At 41.8% G+C, this 26,152-nt stretch overlaps 1 long non-coding RNA gene across 1 annotated transcript; it reads right to left on the minus strand.

The window, feature by feature from the left end:
• Positions 1 to 5,222: 5,222 nt before the first annotated feature.
• Positions 5,223 to 25,469, minus strand: LOC131199505 (uncharacterized). Its single transcript, XR_009155354.1, has 4 exons — positions 25,262 to 25,469; positions 18,023 to 18,163; positions 12,232 to 12,387; positions 5,223 to 6,396 (listed from the first exon to the last, which is right to left on the minus strand). It is a non-coding gene; the product is annotated as an uncharacterized LOC131199505 (long non-coding RNA).
• Between the last annotated feature and the right edge of the window lie 683 nt (positions 25,470 to 26,152).

Consider the following 26,152-nt stretch of genomic DNA (forward strand, 5'->3'; position numbering starts at 1 on the left):
ATGCTCTCTCTCTCTGCACTATATCACAGCCTAAACCTAGACTGAAAAGTATTCAGATAATCTGCTTCATCCCGGACCCTCTGCAACTGAAAGCCAATCACTTTTTTCAACAACTTTCCCCCAAAAAGGATAGGTTGGAGATTGTATGAAAGTTATCCAACATGGTCAGATCCAGGATGACCTCTTGAGAAGGTAGCATATCACTGCCTCCCTCAAAACCAGAGGAATCACCCCTTCCTGCAGAAAGACATCAACTACCTCTTAGCCATGACATCTCCTGGAGGTGTTGGACAAAGAGTACTAGATTTGGGGCATCTAATGTACTTCAAAATAAAGCATTAATTTAATCTAGCCATCATCTCATTTTCCTACGAAAATGTTCATAATGAGTTATGAAATGACATTTCAAAATCTATAAAATTACGTAGAAAGAGAAAATCATAAAACTAAGAGGTAATGATAAAGAATATCTGGACTCAAGCTCGATTCTCAGCCATTGTCGTTTCTTCATCAACCAAATGACAAGCAGTATTTGCTACTACTTTCTTCCAACGTTTAACTGTTTCTGGTCTTTCAGACAAATGCTAACCAGGTCCCATCCTGCTTAGCCTTTCTGAGATCAGTCCAGGTCAGATAGGTTGTGCCACCTGTTAGGACCCCATCATGTTAGGTGAGGCTTTCCAAGTATGAATTCCATAGGACTGCAGCAATGATGGTTGTGACAAGGCCACATCTAGGAACCCAAGTCCCCATGAAACATCTACCAAGTTGCTTATAGATTTACCCTTACAATGAAAAATGAGAAAAGAGGATGAGATGCTATAGCATGGAGCATCCCTTCTTCTTCCCCACCTTGCACCAGAACTGATCAGACCACTGTTCAACCTTAAGGCATTTAATATTCAAGAAAAGAGAGAAAGTGAAGATACAACATGGGATACCATAACATAGATTTTCAGTCTTAGCTCTGTGTTCAACTCCCAGAATTCTGGGATTTGCTAAGGTTGAAATATGTTGGTGTAGACCAGTCCACACATATTCAAGTTGCCAAGGTTGAGAAGCACTGGTTTAGAGTAGACATCGAAAGTGTTAGCTCAGCAATTCCAGAAGATGCTGTGGCATGAACAACCAGCTCACCCTCCCCCAATCTGGTGCTCGTGGCTCCTCTCTCCTTTTCATTCATCATGCAGACCAAGATTGATAGATGCTATTCAGCAGAGGGAGAAAAGGGTGCTTGGGAAATTTGTGATCTATCTCCTATTTGGAAATGATGAGATAGAAAGTAGTGGTGAAATGTAAAATTTGTTACTACCGGTTCTGTGGACGTGGCTTGGGGGGTAATGTGACTCGGTGGGTGTGGCCAACTTTTTTTTTTACTTTTAAAAGCATTTTTTTTACTTTTAAAAGCATTTTTTTCTACAATCTCTTCGGCTGAAGAGGTTGTAAAAAATGTTTTTAAAAGGCTCCGCTGACAATCCCAGCTGAGCCACGCGATCATCAGAGGCTTTTTTTTACTTTTAAAAGCATTTTTTTGGCCAAAGAAAAATGCTTTTAAAAGAAGGAAAAAAAACCCTCTGATGATTGAGCAACTCAGCTGGGCATGGAGTGGGGGGCAGGGATTTTTGCTACCTGTTCTCCGAACCACCCACCGCCATCGCTACCAGATCGGGTGATCAGGTCCGAACTGAGAGCATTTCAACCCGATAGAAAGCATGGCTTATATTTAAGACAAATATTCATTGCAATCAACTTTATGCCTGTCTAACTTCCTTTGGCCATTTTGTACCCCCAACTTTTCCTAGAAAGTATCCCAATTCTCGAGGGCAATTCACAGAGGAAAAGCAGAATCTGTTCTACCAATTCTGTCTGGGCAGTTGCCCAGTTGACCCAAAAATATTTACAGACCCCATCACATCCTGGACATAAACTGTTTCAACTCCTACCCTCAAAACGATACCTTAGAGCAGCGGTTCTCAACCTGTAGGTCGGGACCCTGTTGGGGGTCGAATGACGATTTGCTAGGGGTCACCTAAGACCATCGGAAATATGGGAAGTATACTTGCGAGTTGAAGAATCGCGCTCCAATGGTTGACTCCACAAGCCAGCTGCAGGCTCTTCAAATCGCTAGCCGAATTCGGCTTCAGGCGCAATGAATTAAAAAAGAGAGAAATCTTTGCTCTGATGTCTCCCTCTCAAGCCAGCTGCAATCACTCCCAATCGCTAGCCTAATCTGGCTTCAGGCACAATAAACTTAATAAGGGAGGAGTCTCCGCTTTAATGCCTCCGTCCTCAAGGCAATCATAAGCAGTTCAGATCGCTAGCCAATACGGCTTCAGGCATGATAAATTCAAAATGAAAATAATTTTATGGTTGGGGTCGCCACATCGTGGGGAATTGTATTAAAGGGGTCGCAGCACTATAAAGGTTGAGAACCACTGCCTTAGAGCACTGCACACTAGAACAACTAGATACAAGAACATATTTTCCCGAACGCCATCACTCAACAAATAATTCCCTCAACACTGTCAAACTAATGACTAAATCTGCACTACTATTAATCTTCTCATAGTTCCCATCACCCATCTCCTTCCACTTATGACTGTAACTTTGTTGCTTGTATCCTTAATGATTTATATTGATATTGTTTCCTGATTGCTTATGTGTTCCCTATGACTATCATTAAGTGTTGTACTTATGATTCTTAATGAACGTATCTTTTCTTTTATGTATACTGAGAGCATATGCACCAAGACAAATTCCTTTTTGTGTCCAATCGCAGTTGGTCAATAAAAAATTCTATTCTATTCTGCATGATACAGACAGTAGGCAAAAAAGAGAAGGGGGGAAAACCCCCAAATCCTTTATTTTGAAACTGCTTTGCACTGGCTGACTATCCTTGTGTTTTTATACATACACACCTGGCTTCTGGTCCTCTTCCATGCATGGTGATACAATTCCAAACACACATTAGTTGCTGAAAGAAGAGCAGATTAGATATTTTTTTATCCCTGCCCATACAATGCTCAGAGATCATGACTCAGCCTGTATCGCTCTGTCATCTTTATTTTTTCCTCTTGCCAAAGAAAATCCATTGCATAACAAGAATAATATATATCCCTTTTTAAATTATAAAGTAATTATTTTTTTTAAGCAAGGCCTTCTTTGAGACTGAAGGGTAGTTTGTTGATACAGTTTAGAAATGTTTTACAGGTAGTTCTCGAGCCCAACATTTGCATTGCTAAGTGAAACAGTGGTTAAGTAAGTTTGCCCCATTTTATAACTTGTCTTGCCACCGTTGTTAACTGAGTCACCGCAGTTGTTAAGTTAGTAACATGGTTGTTCAATGAATCTGGCTTCCCCATTGACTTTGCTTGTCAGACGGTCGCAAAAGTGGATCACATGACCTCAGGACATTGCAACTGCTGTTGTGACCCAGACCCAAGTAGGTAGCAACAAACTCAGTCTGTGGTAAAATAAACTTTATTCGAACAGCTGGGAATTACTTCATTCCCAGCGTCGTTCAACTCAAAGGAAAACAAAGGCCTCCCAAACACAAATTCTTCAGTTATCACAAACTTGAGTCCAATTAGGCAAACAGCCAAAGGCCCTACCTGATAAATGTCCAGAAGTCACCAAAACACAAAGCAGAGGATGCAGCTACAATGTTGTTTTCTGGCAAGCTGAAAAACCGGTGCTGGTCTGTTATTAAGCCTTGTGGGAGGGGCGAATCATCTCTTGGCCCTACTCCTGAGTTGTCCTCTCTGCTTGAGCTGCTCTTGCCTTTTGGCAGCTATCCTCATGCGTGCATTAGGAACAGGCTCCTCCTGTTCCTCTGCCTCACTACTATCAGTCTCTTGAAGCTCTGGTGTCCGCACCTCACTCCCCAATGGCTCTGGCCTCACCTCAGCCTCATCGCTGTCCGACTCCGTTGCCAGCACCATAGACTGCTGACGGGTCACAACAACCACCATTAATATGAGCCCATTGCCAAGCTTCTGAATTTTGATCATGTGACCATAGGGGTGCTCCGACGATCGTGAGAAAAATGATCATAAATCACTTTTTTCAGTGCTTCTGTAACTTTGAACGGTCACTAAATGAACCATTGTAAGTCGAGGACAACCTGTATTTTAAAATTTAACCTAGAGAAGAGTGAAGGAATTTGCACTTTTTAAAAAAAAAAATGTCCAAGAAGCCCAAACATACTTGCATTTTTAAGGGGCTTCTTGAAACAATGCTGGTGGGGAATTCTGGGAGTTGTCCTGGTGGGTCTTCAGTTGAGGCTGCCTGATGATTGTAGAGATAAGCAAGTTTTGGACTCAGCTTGTGCCTTGAAATGCTACACCCGGCAAGCACTGAGGTGTTTCACTTTCTTGCAACACTTAATAAAATATTATTGTTTCTGTTTAGCACAGTCTGATATTACAAAGCCAAATTCCTGTCACCGCTTTTTTAAAGGGAAATGACAACTTGGATGGTGCATCCAACACTGAATCTCAACCAAAGTGTATCTCTTGAACTTGTTCCATGGCCTTCAACTTCCGTGTAGTAAAATTCACAAATGAAGCGTGGCATCCTTACAGCCTTTAATTCCTTATGGTAAAACCAGCAAAAGTACCTTGTTACAAAATAATAATGGTAATAATAATAGCAGCAGCAGCAACATGGCATTCAAGTCCTGTTGAGGACAAGACACTGCTTATGTCCCACTGAAATCAGTGAAGAATCAAGGGTCACCTCCAAATTTAAGCCTTATTTTCCCCCCAGTCCCTTGTCTAGAAATATTGCTATTTGGACTAAGGACTCTCTGTGTTTGAAAGGCTACAGATTTTTTTTTATTTTCATTTTTGGTTGTTCGGGGGGGGGGAAAAAATCATGAATGTTATGAAATAGAAGTATTATGTAGGAACATTGTTATAGTCAAGTCTCACTGACATCATCCAGTATCCAGGCTTCTCTGCTTATGAATCATCCTGGAGATCTTGCTGTTTGGCTGTTGGTTTGAGCCCTGAGCTTGGCAATTTGGTTGCAAGCATTTCATAAGCATTCAAGCAGACATCGTCAGTGTGCTTTGAATTTTGCTCATCTGTCAGAACACAGATCTTTAAATACTTTTTTATGAGATGCAGATTAGTCTGAATGTTGTTTCAGACTAATTTGCATCTCATAAAAAATGGTATTGAAAAACCTGTGTTCTGACAGACGAGTCCAACTCAAAACGCCCTGACGATGTGTGCTCGAATGGTGACGAAACGTTTGCAACCAAAGTGCCAAGTTCGGAGCTCAAACCAACAGAATTAACTACCAACCCGAACTACTAATATTCAAACACATTTCAGTCTTGCTGTTTTTCTATAGGGGCAAACTGGGGACTGGATTTCAGTTGGCCAATTAAATAGTTTGGGCCTGCTTCGAATCTCCACATCCGTTAAAGCCACAAACTTTCATAAATCACGATTAAAAAACAAACAAACAAATATCAAAACGTTGCCGTGCAGTTATACTTCTGTTGGGGCGTGTGCAGAGACAGCATATCAGACCTTTTTTCCCCTTTCCTTGGGAAACCTTCATTTACCGAGACACAATATCCTCGGTAACCTTCATGCACACTGTGCTTACTGAACTAAAGCCTCCTTTAGTTCTCCCCTCTGAATAGGGCCCGTTCTTGCCCGTGCCTTGTGCAGCTAGGGATTTGAGCGCAGTAGCCCATTTCAAAGCCCGTCCTTTTCTGTTTAACAATCGGTGCATTAGGCTAAAATATTCACACAAATGTGCTGGCAATTGAAAAGGGTTTGCGGAGTAGTGACAAGGTCCTTCTTTTTACCTGGGCCTGCAGAATGATGAATGAGCATTAGCAGAATATTCTCTTTGGCCTTTAGGTTTACCTTGATCTTCTCACAGAATGCAAATTGACATTATACCCACATTTCTATGGGATTTTATTACCACGGTCACGATGTGAGGGCTTTCTCTCCCTTTCTCTTCCTCCCCTTCCTCCACCCCAATATGAATAGTGTAAAAGGGGAAACATATGATTGCAAAGAAGCATTATTGTGCTGGGAATGTATAAACAGCTGAGAAGAATAGCACGACATGCTCATAATGGAAGTGAAAGCTCTTCATTTTGTTCTGATTGTCTACCCTTCCTTTTTAAACAACCTTCCCTTCCCCCGCTCCCCCAGCTATCAATACAAAAAAGGGTTGGTGTTGGGGGGGGGAGTTGAAAAAGAAGGGCATTCATGCTGCTTGAAAGAAGCTTTTAAGTTGAGCTGTGCCCACACAAAAGCGATGCCATGCAGGAGCACACATCAAGTTGAAGAAGCAAACTTGGTCGCCCACTATCCCTCATTGGCCCAGCACTAGGAACGCTGCTGCTGATGCTGCTGTATAATTTTCCTGCGTGGAAAAAAAAAGAGAGAGATCAGATAAACTTTTCCCCCTGCCATGATAAACAACTGAAATAATTTTTCTTAGCTGTCAGGCCCTTTCCTGGTTCGTTCTCACACTGTTCCCAGCTCGTAAAAGGCAACCAAGCACAGCTCTTTGGTTTGATAAATGGTTCTTTTTCAATTGGTAGCAGGCTGCAGGAAAAAGAGATAATCCTGGATAATGTGGACACAGTTTTCATTTAATGTCACCCAATTAAACTGCAATTATCTGTAGGGCCACAGCAGAAAGAGTGGAAAGAATGGCTGGAGAAAGAAACCCCCCGCTTTCTTCTCCTCCCTCCACCCACTCGTTTTTTTTAAACCACATACATTAGTTAGGTATGTTCTACTGGTGGTCCTCGGCTTACGACTCCAATTGAGGCCAAAGTTACTGTTGTTAAGTGAGACAGTTTTTTTAAAATAATATTTATTGAATTTCCAAAAGTTAAAATACACAATTACAAAAAAAACCACAATACACAAAAACAAAAACAAAAAAATATAAAACACACAAAGACAAATGCGTTAAAATTACATTACTCATAACAGCTTTTCCTACATCGGTATCTCTTATCCTATTTAACCTCTATATTCTAGATTCTACTTCTAAGTATCTCTATAAACCAACATTCTTATTTAAATTATTTTAACATCTATTCAGAATTCAGTCTCATGACAAAAATCTCCCTTAAGTTTTATGCTTACTCTTCAGCCAGGAATACCATCTATTCCATATTTGATAGTACTCAGTACTCATAGTACTCATCGATAATCTAGCCATTTCTGCACATTCATATTTTTTTTTTTATTATAATTTGATCCGGTGGGATATCCGGATGCTTCCAATTCTGTGCTATCACAATTCTACATGCCGTCAATATCTGTATTCTGACATATTGTATATTTTTTTTCCATTTTCCCTTCCAGTGAGACAGTTCTTAAGTGAAATTTGCCCCATTTTCTGACCTTTCTTGCTTCGGTTGTTAAGTGAAACACTGCAGTTGATCAGTTAGTAACCCGGCTGTTAAGTGAATCTGGCTTCCCCGTTGACTTTGCTTGTCAGACGGTCGCAAAAGGGGATCACATGACCTTGGGACACTGCAATCATCGTAAGTATGAACCAATTGCCAAGCATCTGAATTTTGATCACATGATCACTGGGATGCTGCAAATTTCATAACTGTGAAAAACAGACATGTCACTTTTTTCAGTGCCGTTGTTTGAATTTTGAATGGTCACTAAATGAACTGTTGTAAATTGAGGAGTACATGTATTACAGGTACATACAATATGTGTATGCATAGATTTGTCTGTATGACACAACGACTCGGCGCTTCGTTGCAGGATTTGAGCTTACCTGAGTAGGAAAGTAGAGGTCAGTAAGGAACACATAGGACTGTGCAGAATTCTACATTCTCTGGATTTTTGTTCCTCAACGAAGTTCTGAGCAAAATTAGCATCTTTCGGGGGCAAAATGCTTCCTGGTTGTTGGGCAATGTGTCCAAAGGCTGCCGTCACTTTTATTTCCTAGCAATTGGATTCAGATCTAGTCTTCCCTTTGAACTTCTGAAGTAGGCACCTTAAAGAGGAGAAGCAGCTTCGGTTGCCACATCACAGGGTGATGTAAGCAGAGCGGCATTCCCACCTGGGCTGCTATTACCATCCCCAATTTTAAATGGATCCTTTTTTTTTCAAGTCAGAGATTTCTTAAGCCAAACAGATGAGTGATATAAGCTGCTGAATACCAGCCACTCATTTGATATTGATAGTTCTGTGTGGTATGCAGGAAACACCCTCTCCTTCATAAGGGTCTTTTTAGTATGTTGTCCAACCAGTTATCTGATAAGTTATTGGCCAAATAAAACATAATTCTTTTGTTTAAGGTTCAAGGGGTAGTTATGAATGGTTTCCAGGTGGCTATTCTTTTTAAGGAAGTTTTCAGTAAACCTGCTACAGAGTTTATGTCACTAGGACAATCAGCATATTTAAAAGTTTGACTTTTGTCCTTGTATCATCTGTTCTTCAGATTACACATTTTCTTATGCAAGGGAGTTGGTTGCCTAGCAGTCCTCTAACACAACAGCCTCTGTTACCTGTTGTTTGGCTTTTATATAAATAAACATTTACCGCTGATAACATTATGGTTTCATATTATTAGAGATGGAGCTGTTTTATTTCATTTTGAAACTTTCTTTCCAGTCTATGTTGTTGTTAGTTGCGAAGTCATGTCCGACCCATCGCGACCCCATGGACAACATTCCTCCATGCCTTCCTGTCCTCTACCATCCTCTGGAGTCCATTTAAACTCATGCCTACTGCTTCAGTGACTCCATCCAGCCACCTCATTTTCTGTCGTCCCATTCTTCTTTTGCCCTCAATCTTTCCCAGCATTAGGTTCTTCTCCAGTGAGTCCTTCTTTCTCATTAGGTGGCCAAAGTATTTCAGTTTCATCTTCAGGATCTGGCCTTCTAAAGAGCAGTCAGGGTTGATCTCCTCTAGAACTGACTTGTTTGTTCGCTTTGCAGTCCAAGGGACTCGGGAGGTGTTTTCAAACTAGAATCCAACTACACAGTTTTGCAAGTCTGTATTTTTGACATACTGTACAAGGCTTCAGTTATAATATGAAGCTAGGTATCTTCTGTTATAAAAATTGAGTATCTTTTGAAAGCCTTGTCTCCACTTCCTTTTAGAAAGTGGCTTTGACTCGCTTTGATTTTAGACATATTTTATTGTTTAAATTCTAAGTCGTTATTAACCTGGCCATAAAGATATCAGCATTTTAAACTCTAGATAAATAAATCAAGCTGAAAGACATACTGAAATAGGTTTTCAATATGAATCTTGCCTTCTCCATGAAACTAAGAGTTTTTATTTCATCAGTAGCTTTTATATTTTCCATTTTCCTTTTTATTTTTTTCCCCATTTCTCTTTAACAGGTTACCCCAGCATTTTAAAAGGTGCATTGTTTACATCAGGGGTCTCCAACCTTGGTCCCTTTAAGACTTGTGGACTTCAATTCCCAGAGGGACTCTGGGAGTTGAAGTCCACAAGTCTTAAAGGGGCCAAGGTTGGAGACCCCTGGTTTACATTATTTGTATACCTACAAGGAAATGAAGGAATCATGCATGGCATCTAAGGGGCTTCCCACTCACAAATTCGGCTTGAGATGGTTATCACATAGTTGGCCAATTCAGAATTTAATCAGATCACCTCCTACCGAAAAGGAGATGCATGAACATCAATTGGCTGCATTTCCAGTGTAGCTGCAGAATCAGCAGTTCTTCTTTGGTGGGAATTCCCACATCGTCTCACTCCATCTTACATAGGCAGCAACCATCCTTTGATAGATTTCCACCTTCAAAATCCATCCTTAAAGATCATTAGCATTGACCTTGACACACCTGACAGAGGGTCTTCTTTGGTTTCTTCCTGAACTATCATTCTATATCTTTGCTGGCTGAGGGAACTCTGGGAGTTGAAGTCCACAAGTCTTAAAGGGGCCAAGCTTGGAGACCCCTGTTCTATAGATCAGGGGTGTCAAACTCAAGGCCTGCAGCCCAGATCCAGTGTTTAGATCTGGCCCGCGGGGCTGCTGGAAACAGCAAACAGCCCACAGTGCCTCTGACCAGCGCACAGCCTACCCAAGCTCCATTTTCACTGGCAGAGGGTTGCAGGAGGCCATCGCAGCCGAAAACATTTTTGCTAGCAGAGCACTCGGGCCACCACAGGCGCCCCCAACATGAGTGATGTCGAGCTGGCCATGCCCACCCCGGCCCCACAAGGTCAAACACAACCTTGATGTGGCCCTCAATAAAAGTGAGTTTGACACCCCTGCTATAGACGAATTTTGCACTTATGTTGCATTTTCTCATATAGTGCCATGTTAGATCTGGTTTGAAACCATCATAATGCAAGTGAAAGCGTTGCCTTACACAATAGGATGCTCTGACATTTTATTAACACAGTATTCTTAAATACAGGAGAACATTTAAGTTTTTTAATTGTTTTTAGAATTGTATTTATTGCTTTTAAATGCCTGTAAACCGCCCTGAGTCCTTTGGGAGATAGGGCGGTATATAAATATAAACAATAAATAAATATAAACAATAAAAACATTTGCCATAGCTTGATCTGTATGTATTTCATTGTATATGAGTTGGGCTTTTCAGATGGAAGTTCTCTAAGAGGCTAATTGTTCGTTGAACAATGTGTTGCAGTTGATATCCTGCTGAACTCTGAGATATGGTACCAAATTCCTTTTAAACCTTTAAGCCAACATATTTTCCAAGCACTGAGTTTTCTGAACTATCTATAACTAAGTAGGTGTATAATAATCCTAAGAAGTCGTGAGGACTACTTTTGCTGCTATTCCATGAACAGGCAGATAAAATAGCCACCAGAAATGGAGAATTATTTTTGGCTTACTATAGGTAGCCAAAATGACGGGGAAATAACCATTTTACCAGAATGTACTTTTTTTAAAATATCGTGGTTCAAATAATAAAGGTATTTGATAACAAAGGATAAAGGTAAAGAGGTAAAGACTCCCTGAAGAAAGATTTCATGGCATCAGAGCCAAAATATTTGCCCTTCTTTTTTCCAAGATATTTGTTTCTTTGTTTTTTTCTGAGGCCTATAGACCCAGACGTCAACAGGAAAAGTTGTTTGGCAGGGGAGTTCAACTGAAAAGAGGAGAGAGGCAGGATAGGAGAAAGAAGTAGAGATAGAGAGAATGCTGACCAATTGCTGTTTCCAACTGTTTTCCTAAATTCTGCTGATTGACTATTGTGTGTAGATTAGTCAGTGATGGGATCCTGCCGGTTTAACAACCGGTTCGGTGATCCCGTGTTTCATGTGCGTGTGCGCAATTTTAACAAAACTAAACTTCACGTTACTTCTGGGGACTAACACAACTGAGGCATGGCAATCTGCTCTGCCTCAGGAATCAGCTGAGAGGATAAAGGTAAGTCAAGTGGACAGGGGTGGGCCTAACTGATCGTTGGAGCAAACCAGTTCACTCCCAGCTGACTGTCAGAGTTATCGGCATGCCTGAATCAGTCTGAATCGGCTGAATCCCACCCCTGCTTACAGTACTTGGCATTGTCAGTCCTTTTGAGTTGGCCAGATCTGGAAATAGGCAGAGTAAGAAATGCTACTTTGCTTTTACAGGGCACAATAACAGAATCTTCAAAGCCTGTCAGAGTATCCTTCTACCCAGGGTTGAAATGCTCTCGGTTCGCACCGGCTCTCCCGATTAGGTAGCGATGGCAGCTGCTGGTTCGGAGGACCGGTAGCAAAAATCCCTGCCCCTGCCCCCCTGCCTCTGCTGAGCCGCACCATCAGCAGAGGTTTTTTTTTTTTTACTTTTAAAAGTTTTTCTTCAGCCGAAACATGCCTTTAAAAGTAAAAAAAAAAAACAACCTCTGATGATCGCAGGGCTGAGCAGAGATCATCAGAACACTTTAAAAGTTTTTTTAAAAAAAACCTCTTCAGCCGAAGGGGGAAAAAAGGGAAAGGGGCGGGGGGCTTTAAAAGGCTCCTCTGGCCATCCCAGCTGAGTTCCTCATCACCAGAACCTTAAAAAACATATTTTCTACATGTTAAAACAATTATTTTAAGAGGTTCTGGGCTGCTATCAGGGAACTTCAGCTGAGATCATCAGAGGAGCTGACTAAAACTTTTTTTCCTCTGGCGATCCCAGAGGAGTTTCCTGATCCTAGGAGGCTTTTAAAATCACTTTTTAACAGCCCCCCACTTACAAGAGCCCCCACCCATGCCCAGCCAATTCCCCCTCCTCACTTACCTATAATTACTGCATACTGCTCCTTTCGGGCTGGCAACGCAATGCTTACTTCAGCTACTGATTACAGCCTGCTTTGACTTCCTGCTTTGCTGAATGAGGAACTCTGGGATTTGAAGTCCACAAACCTAAAGCTACTAAAGTTGGAGACCCCCTGATCTAAAAAAATAAATAAAAATAATAAAATAAAATATTTGTGCAGCTTTCTGAAATTTGGTGTGTTTCTTTAGTGTTTCACTCTAACTACACAAACACACAAAATCACACAAAGCTGTATGTGGCATTTTGTGTGTGTGTGAGTCAGTTCTGTTGTGTGTGTGTAAAGTGTGAAAGTGTGAGGTTCCTGCTTGTTTGAGGGGCCATTCTGGGTGAAGTGCAGCTGCTTTTACATTGTGTGTGAGTCAGTTGTGTTGTGTTGTGTTGTATTGTGTGTGTGTAAAGTGTGAAAGTTGGTTTTTGGTACTCTTATAGTTTTGTATACTTTGTTTATTATTTTTATTATTTATTGTTATTGGCCACGCCCACCCAGTCATCTGACCACCAAGCCATGCCCACCAATTAAGCCACGCCCACAGAACCGGTAGGGAAATTTTTTAGATTTCACCCCTGCTTCTACCCCTTTTATATTAAACAGAAGCAACCCCAATTCTGAGTTTCTTTCTCTCATTTTTCTTTCCCCGGATTGAGATGCCTTTACTTAAGGGTTCTTGCATTCGTCCTTCAAGGTTGTCTCTGTATTCCTCTACCAATAATTCCTAGACTTTTTTCCTCCTCCCTCCTGCATAAGATTCAATTTGAAACCCTTCAGATGAGGTTTTCCTAGCATCTTCCAGATTCCTTCTTTTCAGTTCTTATGAAGTACAGCCCAGAGTCCCTCATCTTGGATATGCATCCCATTATCGAAGAATCCAAAACCTTTCCATTGGAAGTGTTTGTGTAGCCAGTTGTTCATTTCCAGTATAACAGGGTGGTTATACTGTTCTCAGCAAAGCTCCAAACCCAACCCTTAACCAGGATAGCAATAGCAATAGCACTTATATACCACTTCATAGTGCTTTATAGCCCTCTCTAAGCAGTTTACAGAGTTGGCCTCTTGCCACCAAGAATCTGAGACCTCATTTTACTGACCTTGGAAGGATGGAAGGTTGAGTCAATCTTGAGCCACTCAGAACTGAACTCCTGGAGTGAGCAGTGAGTTAGCCCTGCAGTACTGCATTCTAACTTCAGCACCACCATGACTCTACATGCTGCTTATCATAGCCTGTGGTCCTGGCAGTTGAATAATAGTACTCTCGCCTGCTTATAACAGCTGCCAGTCTCCAGATGTTGCCTACACTTCCCCGTTTCCATGCCATTTGCTTCCTCCTTCTTCTTCCGTCTTACACCCTTTCTCACTTTTGTAAACTAAAGTCCTGGATGGGTTGGAGCTGCCCCTGGACATCGGCACATCCTTGAATACCCAACGTGTCGCTCGATTATTAAAGGCAGTTGAAATTCTCAGAAATGGTGTACAGCCTCCTGCTTGAGCAGGAGTTGGACTACATCATCTACAAGGTCCCATTCTATTCTATTCTATTCTATTCTATTCTATTCTATTCTATTCTATTCTATTCTATTCTATTCTATTCTATTCTACTCTACTCTACTCTACTCTACTCTACTCTATTCTACCCTACCCTACCCTACCCTACCCTACCCTACCCTACCCTACTCTACTCTACTCCAGAAAAATGGAGATATGATTTTGAATGAAGTAACCCGGTCTGTTTCCTTCTTTCCACCCTGTCCATCTTTTGCCCTTTCTGTGACATTTGCCCCACGCGTGCCGAGGCAGTGTATATTTTTACAGCTACTCCACATAGTAAACTGGCAACAAAAAGATGGAGAATTATTTTTTTATGACATTCCAAGTTTTCGTTTGCTTCAGTGCAATTGTACAATGTTTAATTTTTAGAGTGTTTGCTGTTCTTCCAGCAGCAAATGGATATAGTGTCCCCATTATATCACCAGCCAAAGAGATAAGGGATAAAAGAATTTTGCAGAGCTTGAGCTGAGTTGCCAACATGGATTATACTGACTAAAATATTCTTACCTCCAGGGACAAGTTGCCTTTCAACTACCAGTTGGACACTGACTGTTACCGAATACTTTTCTTGGGCGTATGCTGTGAACATATCTGGGGAAGAAGGTGCGTGAGATGTCTTGGCTACAAATATGCCTTTTTGCATCTCTATAAACCTGACTTATTTAATAAAATACCATGAAACCTGACCAAAAGGCCACAGGGTGGTTCCCTTGTTTACAGTACACTGAATTTGACTTTATCAAATGGAAAACCTAACATTCCACTAGCATTCTTTCAGGACAAATATGAAAGGGAGGGCAAGGATGGTATCATTTCACTTCTGCCATTCCTGGCGTTTGGTGGCAACTACATTGTTATTATGTGTGAACCAGCAATTATTACATGTGGGCCAACTCCAACTGAATCTTTCCATGGCCATCTACAGCTTCTTCCAGAACTGAATTCCGTGGTCTTTTTCTTGCAGAAGTAACTGAGAACCATAGAGATCTCTCCTTATCAATAAGTTACTCCGTCCTACTTTCTCCACACTTGATACATGCAGATGAGTATCTCTCTCTCTCTCATCTGTCTCTGTCTGTCTGTCTGTCTGTCTATCTATCTATCTATCTATCTATCTATCTATCTATCTATCTATCATCATCTGTCTGTCTATCATCTATCTCTATATATCATCTTATCATCCAACCATCCATCTCTCTCTCTCCATCTCTCTCTCTCTCTCTCTCTCTCTCTCTATCATCCTATCATCCATCTATATCTATCTATCTATCTATCTATCTATCTATCTATCTATCTATCTAATCTAATCTATTTATCATATATATCTATCCTATCTGTCTGTTTATCATCTATCTATCTCTACATATCATCCTATCATCCATCCATCCATCCATCCATCCATCCATCCATCCATCCATCCATCCATATCTCTATCTCTATCTCTATCTCTATCTCTATCTCTATCTCTATCTCTATCTCTCTATCTCTCTATCTCTCTATCTCTCTATCTATCTATCTATCTATCTATCTATCTATCTATCTATCTATCTATCTATCTATCTATCATCTATCTCTAGCTATCATCCTATCATCCATCCCAGGAGTGAAATGCTCCCGGTTCGGACCGGATCGCCTGATCCGGTAGCAATGGCGGCAGGTGGTTCAGAGAACCGGTAGCAAAAATCCCTGCCCCCCCCCATGCCCAGCTAAGCCACGCAATCATCAGAGATGTTTCTTTTTTACTTTTAAAAGCATTTTTTCTTCAGCTGAAAAAATGCTTTTAAAAGTAAAAAAAAAAAGCCTCTGATGATTGCATGGTTCAGCTGGGATCATCAGAGGCTTTTAAAAGCATTTTTTACAACCTCTTCTGTCAAAGAGGTTGTAGAAAAAATGCTTTTAAAAGTAAAAAAAAAAAGCCTCTGATGATTGCATGGTTCAGCTGGGATCATCAGAGGCTTTTAAAAGCATTTTTTACAACCTCTTCTGTCAAAGAGGTTGTAGAAAAAATGCTTTTAAAAGTAAAAAAAAAAGTTGGCCATGCCCACCTAGTCACATTATCCCCCCACCAAGCCACGCCCACAGAACCGGTAGTAACAAATTTTATATTTCACCATTGATCCATCCTATCATCCTATCATCCATCCATCCTATCATCCATCCATCATCTATCTATCATCTATCTATCTATCTATCTATCTATCTATCTATCTATCTATCTATCTTATCAAAATAAAAAGATAAAAGTAAGGTTTTACACTTAGGCAAGAAAAACCAACTGTATAGGTACAGGCTAGGTGAAACCTGATTTAATGCCAGTAACTGTGGGAGGGATCTTGAAGTCCTAGTGGACAATCACTTAAATATGAGCACCAGCAGCCCAAAAAGCCAATGCAATCCTTGACTAGATTAATAGAGGGATAGAATCAAGATCACGTGAAGCCAGTGGTAATCAACCTGATCCCAACTGCCCACTAGTAGGCATTCCAGTTTTCATGGTAGGCAGTAGGGGTTTTGTCCAATACTGAAGCATTTTCCTTTTTTTTTTATTTAATTGACTTTTAAAAAAAATTTCATAGCATTATTTAAAAACATTTTCATTAGGTTTTCATAGAATTCCCTGTGAGAATTTAAATTTCTGAAAATATACTATTTGTATCACCCGCGCATAAGTTTAGTTCACGTTACCTAAGTGAAACTAAATGGCACTATAGTGCGGCCGCAAACAAAAGAGCTTTGTCCCAGAATAGCTTGCGCATCTCCCCCCACACCACCAGCTGTAACAGACAAGCAGAGCTGGTAGCCGGTGCCCCACCCAACCCAATCCACGATGTGTGAGAGGCATGCGCAGACAACGATACATGGCGCATTACTACGGAACCGGTGGGCGGTTAGAAAATTTTACTACTAACAGATATACAAAAGTGGGCGGTAGGTATAAAAAGGTTGACTACCCCTGCTGTAAAGCCTTAGTAAGACCATATTTGGAATACTGTATTCAGTTCTGCTCGTAACAATATAAAAAAGATGTTGAGATTCTGGAAAGCGTCCACAGAAGAGCAACAAGAATGATTAGGGGGATGAAGACTAAAACATATAAAGAATAGTTACAGGAATTGGGTATATTTAGTCTAGTGAAAAGAAGGACTAGGCGTGATATTTGAGGGGCGCCTACAAAGACGAGGTAACCAAACCGTTTTCCAAAGTACCAAAAGGCAAGACGAGAAACAATGGATGGAAACTAACCAAGGAGAGAAGTCACCTAGAACTAAGGAGAAATTTCCTAAAAGTGAGAGCAATCAACTAGTGGAACAGCTTCAGAACCTGTGGATGCTCCATCACTGGAGGCTTTTAAGACAACCATTTATCTGAAATGTTATAGGGTCTCCTGCTCAAGCTCTGGGTTGGACTAGAAGACCTCAAAGGTCCCTTCCAACTCTACTATTCTATGTTCTGTAAGTAACTTTTGAACGTCAACTACTTCAGAAGCATGGGTCTTCAGAGAGACCCATGTTGAGAGTAGCCCAACCAACAGATTCAGGTGCAGAATATTTCCAAGCTTGCAATATGAGCAACTGAGCAACTTGACAGGGGGCAAAGTGTCATTCTGGTTTGGGTTTAGATGAAGTTTGGATTTGGGTGCATGCAGAAGCTGCCTGTGCTCACCCAAACCTGCCCTGCCGCATCTAAGAGAGGGAGATTGACAGCTCTATTCCCACCATGGTTGATACTTGGTGGGTAAGAAAAAAGAGTGGGGTGAAATGCTACAGGTTCGGAATGGATCAGCCGATCCGGTAGCGATAGCAGCGGGTGGTTCAGCGAACCAATAGCAAAAATCCCTGGGCCCCTCACCCATGCCCACCCAATCGCCCAGTCGCCCACTTGCTGCTTCTTTTAAAAAATGCCTTTAAAAGGTTAAAAAAAGGCTCAGCTGAGCCGTGCGATCGTCAGAGCCTTTTTTTTACTTTTAAAAGCATTTTTTTTAAACCTATTGGCTGAATAGGTTGTAAAAAAATGCTTTTAAAAGTAAAAAAAAGGTTCTGATGATCACAGCTGAGCCGCGAGATCGTCAGACCCTTTTTTAAAAAAAAACTTTTAAAAGCATTTTATTCAGCCGTATAGGTTGTAAAAAAAATGCTTTAAAAAAATAAATAAAAGATCGTGCACCACAGCTGATCACACACCACCCCCCGCGTGCGCTGTTCTACTTACCCCATGCTTCCTTTTGGCGTGCACTGCGGGCGCGCATTTTACATGCATATATGCAGCGCAGCCAGCGAACTGGTAGTAAACCAGTTCAGATTTCACCACTGAATTGGGGCATCTTTTTCCTTGTCGTGCCATACGTTAAAGCTGTAAAAATAAAAAATTAATGTTAAAGCTGCTGGCCTCATTTTGAGCTGGAATACTGAACTATGTACCAATTTAGGTTTGACTGTGGACGAACAAATTTAATTTGGTTTCCTCATATTTACAGAATTTCTATAAACAGGATGATGATAAAAGAATGTGACAGAAAATCCAACAGACATACGCATTCATCTTAGGAAGGAAGCCCTCTTTCTTAAAGATTTTTGAACCCACATTTATCTAGCCATTATGGGAAGTCAGCCTTCTCTCCTCCCTTTTTTTCCTTTTAAAAAAAACATAGATCTTTCTACATAGCACACAGTAGAAAGTGATATTTGTCACATTTGGTCAATAGAGAAGTGAGGATTTTATTTGGCTATTTCTATTTTCCACAATAGAGCAAAAAGAACTTGTGATTAGAAATAAATTCAAAAGAAAGAGAAAATGAAAGAGACATATTTTAGACTGAATGTTTTTGAAGCATTATACAAGCCTGTGCTCTGCAATTAACATAAAATTCCTAACCATTTAGTCAGGCATTCAACTGCTATTCAATAGGACTACATCCTACTAAGCATATATGCGGTTTCAGCCGTAAATGTTTTGTGATTTGGCTTTCTCACGTGAATCTATACTTGCACTCTCTCTCTCAGTCTCTCTCTTTCTCCTTTGGACAAAGAATTATTTATCTTTATCTGGTAGAGCTTCTGTGTGTCTTGAAAGTTTATATGGCCCAATGAGCACAGGCAGAACCACTCCCCGTGGGAAGGTAGAAGGGGGAAAGATTAAAGAGCCTGGGTTAAAAAATAGGGAGAAACAAAGAAGAAAGGAAGCAACTTAGATAACCCAGGATGACTACAAATTGGTTGCTCAAGCTTGCAGGAATAGAGTCAGGGAAGAAAAAGCTCAGAATGATATGAAGCTGGCAAGAATGCAGAATACAATAAGAAGTAATAATTGAGAGTAGGGAATAATTGAGAACTGATAATTGGGAATAGGGAAAAGGAAGAACTCTTTAATACATGTTTATGCCAGTCATCATCCAGAAAAGGGAATTTTCTGAAATATGATGCATAAAAACATATTAAAGAGTTCCTCCTTTTCCCTATTCCCAATTACTACTTCCCAATTAGAATAGAATAACAGAGTTGGAAGGGACCTTGGAGATCTTCTAGTCCAAAACCCTGCTTAGGCAGGACACCCTACACCACTTCAGACAAATGGTTATCCAACATCTTCTTAAAAACTTCCAGTGTTGGAGCATTCGAAACTTCTGGAGGCAAGTTTTTCCGCTGATTAATTGTTCTGTCAGTAAATTTCTCCTTATTTCTAGGTTGCTTCTCTCCTTCATTAGTTTCCATCAGGGGTGAAATCCAGCAGATTCTGACAGGTTCTGGAGAACTGGTAACGGAAATTTTGAGTAGTTTGGAGAACCGGCAAATGCCACCTCTGGCTGGCCTCAGAGTGGGGTGGGAAGGGAGATTTTGCTGTGTCCTTCCCCCAGGAGTGAAGAGGGAATGGGGATTTTGCAGTATCCTTCCCCTGGGAATGGAGATTTTGCAGTATCCTTCTGCTCTCTAAGGAGAACTAGGCAAGGAGAGGTTGAGGCTAGTGTCGTGTCCCACCCCCCACTCTGACAAACGAGTCAAGGAAGTCCGTGACAAAGTTGGCAACGAAGCCTCTGCAGCTTGCCAAGTTCCTTCGAGGTTTATCAGGGCAGGCAGGAGTCCAAGTTGTGACTTCAGCGATAGGGTCTGGTATCAGCAAACTCGATAAGACTTTGCTTGACTCAAGGTTGGAATGCCAAAAGCAGGTCCTTTATATAGGCTGTGGGGTGTGGCTCCATGACTCAGCATTTATCCAGGCCTGCCCCACCCCTCCTTCTGCTGGCGTTGCCTCTCAGATCTCTGGAAGTGAGGGTCCTCCTAATCTTAATTGTCTTCAGCTGGATCTGCTGTCACTAATTCCAGCACCTGGCTGGATTCCTGCTCACACACTGTAGGAGTGAAGTTTATCGGGCTTGTCCGTTCACTCCTGGAATCCTCTCCGGGCATGGGGCTAGGGCCGGGGGCTGGAGGCATTGCAGGCCGTTCATCTTCATTATCAGACTCGGAGTCCGATAAAAGGCCCGGTTGGAGATGGGAGGGGCCCGGTTGAGGAGAGAAGGGAGGACAAGTCACAACAGCTAGGCTGAAAAACACAATAAGTTTATTGCTAACTTATATAATAAGTTAGCAACAGAACAAGGCTACATCGCGCGAGCTTAAACACTGACTAAACTGTGGCCATCTGACAGCTGCTTAAATAGGGAGCTGTCAGATGGGAGGAACCAATAGGAGGGCTGCGATTTCCTGCTGTATGGCTGCTCGCATCTTAGCCAATTAGCGACAGGTAGGCTTGGACTGAGTTGTAATCGCGAGGACTTAACACCCCTCTCCCCCCGTATGGCGCAGGTGTAGTCTGCTAGGTACGCCAGATGACATCAGCTCCACCCAGATCTTCTTAGTTCCAGGGCAGTCTTCGATGGAGGTGGAGCTGGATTATTGTCCTCCAGAATGGCAGAAGACTGCACATAGGATTGGATGGAGGCCTGGTTGATGTTGGAAGACCCAATCCTCTGGTAAGTCTGCTGGCGAGAACGATTCAGTTGCAGGCATTTGGTTCTTTCTAGGCTGGGATGGTGAGCCCCCTGGAGGTTGTTCTTCAGTTGTGTGTGGTTGGTTTTGTGAGTGTGGGTCGGCCACCCCTGTAATTCTTCGCCTGAGCTGGTTTATGTGTCGGCGCCATATTAATCCATTGTCAAGCTGGACCCTATAAGAATAGGGCCCAGTTAGTTGAATTATTTGCCCAGGCAGCCACTTTGTCTTGGTCCCATAGTTTTGGGCATACATAGGGTCCCTGACTACAAATGTTCTAGTTCAGTGACTGTCATCAATGGGGTATTCAGGGTTAAAGTTAGAGTGCAATCGGTCTAAGGTCATCCTGAGCCACCATTCCATGAGCATTTCTGCTGGGTTGTATGTTGTGCCAGGTGGTGCTGGCTGATCTTATGGTGCCAATTAGAGGCACCCAGGAGGCTTAAAGCCTTTTTAGCTGACCTGACGGCCCTTTCTACTGGGCCATTCACGGCCGGTTGGAAGGGGGCCATTGGGGCATGGTGTATGCCAAGCCTTGCCAGAAACATCTGGAAGGGTGCTGAAGTAAATTGGGGTCCATTGTCAGTCACTACAATGTCTGGCAATCTGTGGGTCATGAACAGACTTGGACTGAGTCGTAATCACGAGAACTTAACACCTTCCCCTGCCATGCCCACCAAGCCACACCCACCAAGCCACACCATACCCATCAAGCTGCACCCACAGAACTGGTAGTAAAAAAATTTGAATTTCACCACTGGTTTCCACCCATTGCTTCTTGACCTACACACAGGTGCTTTGGAGAATAGCTTGACTGCCTCTTCTTTGTGGCAGCCCCTGAAATATTGGAACACTGCTATCATGTCACCCCTAGTCCTTCTTTTCATTGATCTAGACATACCCAGTTCCTGCAACCGTTCTTCATATGTTTTAGCCTCCCCTAATAATCTTTGTTGCTCTTCTCTGCACTCTTTCTAGAGTCTCCACATCTTTTTTACATCATGGCGACCAAAACTGAAGGCAGTATTCCAAGTTTGGCCTTACCAAGGCATTATACAGTGGTATTATTCCCTACTAATATGACTGAAAAAAGGGAAGGAACAAGTTGTTTGAATAAGAGATGTGGAAACAGCCTTCTGTGCCTCTTCTGGAGTCAAGTGAATTGCATTCCAGGATGGTGAAAAAAGCTGGCAGAAGTGACTCCGAAATGGGTGACTTTGCAAACTAGTGAAAAATTAGTAATGTGTGTTGAAGTTCGCAGAAGAGCAAGACAGTGTTCCAAAATGAAAGGAGGAAGGACTTAGAAAATGGCAGACATTTTGATGGCAACTAAAAACAGTTAACATCTGTTCTGGGCAAGTATTAGAGGAGATGATTAAACAGCTTGCTTGCAAACAATAAAAGCTACAGTCACCAGAAGCCGCCATGTTATTTTTTCCCCAAGAAGTCATTTCAATAGCATAACTGGTTTCATAGATACAGGGAATGCTGCAGATACAGCATACTTTGATCTCAGTAATATATAAGGACTTTCTTAGATGAATAAATGTTGGCTAGTGCTGTGGTTGAATAGATTCGCAGTTGATTGGGGGGGAAAAAAGCACACCCCAGCATACTTCCTTTATCTTGTCCTAGAGCAGGGATGTCAAACTCGATTTCATTGAGGGCCACATCAGGGTTGTATTTGATCTCAGAAGTCCAGGGTGGGCATGGCCAGGGTGGGTGTGGCCAGCTCAACATCACTCATGTCAGGGGCGCCTGTGGCAGCCCGAGCACTCTGCCAGCGAAAACAGGTTCCCAAGCTCCATTTTCAACTGCCACAGCCTCCGGCAACCCTCTGCCAGAAAAAACAGAGCTTGAGAGGGCTGCTTGTGTCCCTCCCGAGCTCCATTTTCGTGGGCAGAAACACCGTGGGCTGGTTGTTTACTGTTTACAGGGTGGCTCCACTGGCCAGATCTAAGTACCCCCACAGGTTGAATCTGGTCCCTGGGTCTTGAGTTTGACACCCCTGTTCTAGAGAGCTCTGTTCATATCTAAGAACCAGGGGTGAAATGCTCCTGGTTCGGACTGGATCGCCCGATCCGGTAGCGATGGTGGCGGGTGGTTCAGAAAACCGGTAGCAAAAATCCCTGCCCACCCCCATGCCCAGCTAAGCCACGCGATCATCAGAGATGTTTCTTTTTTACTTTTAAAAGCATTTTTTCTTCAGCTGAAAAAATGTTTTTAAAAGTAAAAAAAAAGCCTCTGATTGCATGGTTCAGCTGGGATCATCAGAGGCTTTTAAAAGCATTTTTTACAACCTCTTCTGTCAAAGAGGTTGTAGAAAAAATGCTTTTAAAAGTAAAAAAAAAAGTTGGCCATGCCCACCTAGTCACATTACCCCCCCACCAAGCCACGCCCACAGAACCGGTAGTAACATATTTCACCACTGATCCATCCTATCATCCATCCATCATCTATCTATCTATCATCTATCTATCTATCTATCTATCTATCTATCTATCTATCTATCTATCTATCTATCTATCTATCTATCTATCTATCTATCTATCTATCTATCTATCTATCTATCTTATCAAAATAAAAAGATAAAAGTAAGGTTTTACACTTAGGCAAGAAGAATAATTTGGGCTTCCAACTCAAGCCAGGGCTGCACAAAAATAAATAAAAATAAAAACAGGGCAGCTGTTAGGGGAAAAAAATATTCCTAAAAGCTAAATAGTTTGCATTTAGGGTCAGTCTGCAGAGAAATTGGGTACAGCAACATATTTTTATAGGTGGAGCTTGTCCAGGGTGTCAAGTGTTGATTCTAGGGTGACACTTGAAGGGGTGTGTGTGCATGTATGTGTGTAAGTATGTCTATTCTTGTGAAGATGCAGTTCCTCTGGGAATCCTAATTTAACTATTTGTGTTTGAAGACCTTATCCTTTGATATGTGGATTAGGTCTCAGTAACTTATTTACTGGAGAGGAGGAGGCTCCAGCTAATCCAGAATGTGGCCGCGTGGGTGATAGAGGGGGCACCACGTTGCTCCCATATAACACCCATCCTGCACGGCCTGCACTGGCTGCTGGTAGCTTTCCAGGTGCAATTCAAGGTGCTGGTTATCACCTTTAAAGCGCTCCATGGCTTAGGACCGGGGTATTTGCGAGACCGCCTTCTGCCACCGATTGCCTCCCAACGACCTGTGCACTCCCACAGAGCGGGCCTCCTCAGGGTGCCGTCGACCAAACAATGGGAGAGCCTTCTCTGTGGCGGTACCAGCCCTATGGAACGAGTTACCTCTGGGGTTACGCCAACTCCCCAACCTCCGGGCCTTCAAACGTGAACTAAAGACTTTATTATTTCACCGAGCGGGACTAGCCTAAGAATGTATTCTAGCGAAATTTTAATGGGTTTTTAATCGGTCTTCGACCGTTTTAGTGATTCGGCCACTAAATATTTGTTTTTAAATTGTTTTTAAATAGTGTTTATTTATTATATTTATATCATAGTGTTATGTGTATTTTAATATTGGCTGTACACCGCCCTGAGTCCTTCGGGAGATGGTGCGGTATAGAAATGTAATTATAAATAAATTAAAAATAAATTTGCTAATTTTATTTTAGTTTCAGGTTGACTGTTAATTATCTAGTGGAGACACAGATTTTCAGACCATTGTGGATTCTGTTAATATTTTAAGGGAAAGATGGAAACCTTATAAAGAATTAAATATATTTGGATATAAAACTTCTCACAATAAGTACAGGATTAGAGAAAACTAGTCCTGTGCTCATATGAGCATGATTCTCAACCAGCTTTAAAAATGCTGCCTAGACTTGCAAAGTATTCAGTTAGACTACAGGCTCTCAGGATTGCTCACTGGGCAATTCCCATCAGCAGTGCTCTCCCTTCCTTTCTCTTCCAGGAAAATGATTGCCAATTGTTTTCCTTCTTGTGGTGCATCTTAACTCCCCCCACACACACACACACCTGCTTAAAGCATCAAAATGCAGATACATGCAGGCCCTACAAGCAGCTTTTTAAAAAGTCACCTTTTCCAACATGCATTCTAATGTTTTTATAGTCCGCTTTTTAGCACTGCAGAAATAGCATAGTGGTTAATATTGTTGCTTAAGGAGTGAAGGTTGTCACTCCTGCCCCTTTAAAAAAAAATACATTTCCCTTTCTTCTAGAGCAGGGATCTCCAACCTTGACAACTTTAAGACTTGTGGACTTCAACTCCCAAAGCTGGCTGAGGTATTCTGGGAGTTGAAGTCCACAAGTCTTAAAGTTGTCAAGGTTGGAGATCCCTGCTCTAGAGTACCTAGTTTCCCTCTCCACCCCACCCCTTCTTTTTTAAATATAATTTCCTTAAAAATACGTAGGAAGATTGAGATAGGACGATTCAGCCTGGGAAAACGAAAGCAAAGAACTTTTATTTATTGAATGTATTTACAAACAACCAGGGGCGAAATCCACTTACCTTCACTACCTGTTTGCAAATGGGAGCATGTGTGTGCACATGCTTGCTTCGCTCGCGTGTGACACTTCTGAGTATGTGCATGTGCAGGACCTCCTGCGCATGTGCCGAGCATCAAAAACAGGACATGATGACGTCCGGGCAGGTGGGCGGAGCCTTCCACTGCAGGCGCTACTGGTTTGCCCGAGCTAGATAGAACCGGCTGCATTTCATCACTGCAAACAACTAAAACAGCAATGTAAAACATAGACACTATGGCAAAATAAAACAGAAGCAATTAAAATCTAAGAAATTGGGGTTTTGTTTTAAAAAAAATATTCTAAGATTAGGACATCTTATGCCTTCTTATAGAAACTTCTGCAGATAAAAACTAGCAGCCTTATTAATGATGGGAGGTTTCTAAACAGACAATTGGAAACAAATCACTTCTCCCTCATAACAGATTTTATTTTTATCGGGAGAGCGCAAAAGTACCATATTTTTTGGAGTATAAGACGCACCTTAGTTTTTGGGGAGGAAAATAAGAAAAAGTTGATTGGCAGGTGGATTGGCCTCCCGGAATATTCCTAATCAGCTATTCCAGAGGTGAAGTTTAGCAACAGGTTCCCTGGTTGTGAGCTCTGTGACTTGCTTTTTTTTTTTTTTGCTTTTTTTTCTGCCTCTGAAACTTCTGAAACTCTGTTTCAGAAAAAACTTTTTTTTATGCCTCTGAAAACATCCGAAATAGCTTCAGAAAAAAATGCCCAATTGTAAGAGCTGCTGTGTCCTCTTGAACCAAGAGTAGGACTTTACAACTCTCTGCAGGTTTCATATGGGAGTGAGGCAGGGGTGAAATGCTCCTGGTTCGGACCGGATCACCTGATCCGGTAGCAATGGCAGCGGGTGGTTTGGAGA

This window comes from Ahaetulla prasina, chromosome 5 (assembly GCF_028640845.1).
Source record: "Ahaetulla prasina isolate Xishuangbanna chromosome 5, ASM2864084v1, whole genome shotgun sequence".
In the NCBI taxonomy this organism is placed as follows: Eukaryota; Metazoa; Chordata; class Lepidosauria; order Squamata; family Colubridae; genus Ahaetulla; species Ahaetulla prasina.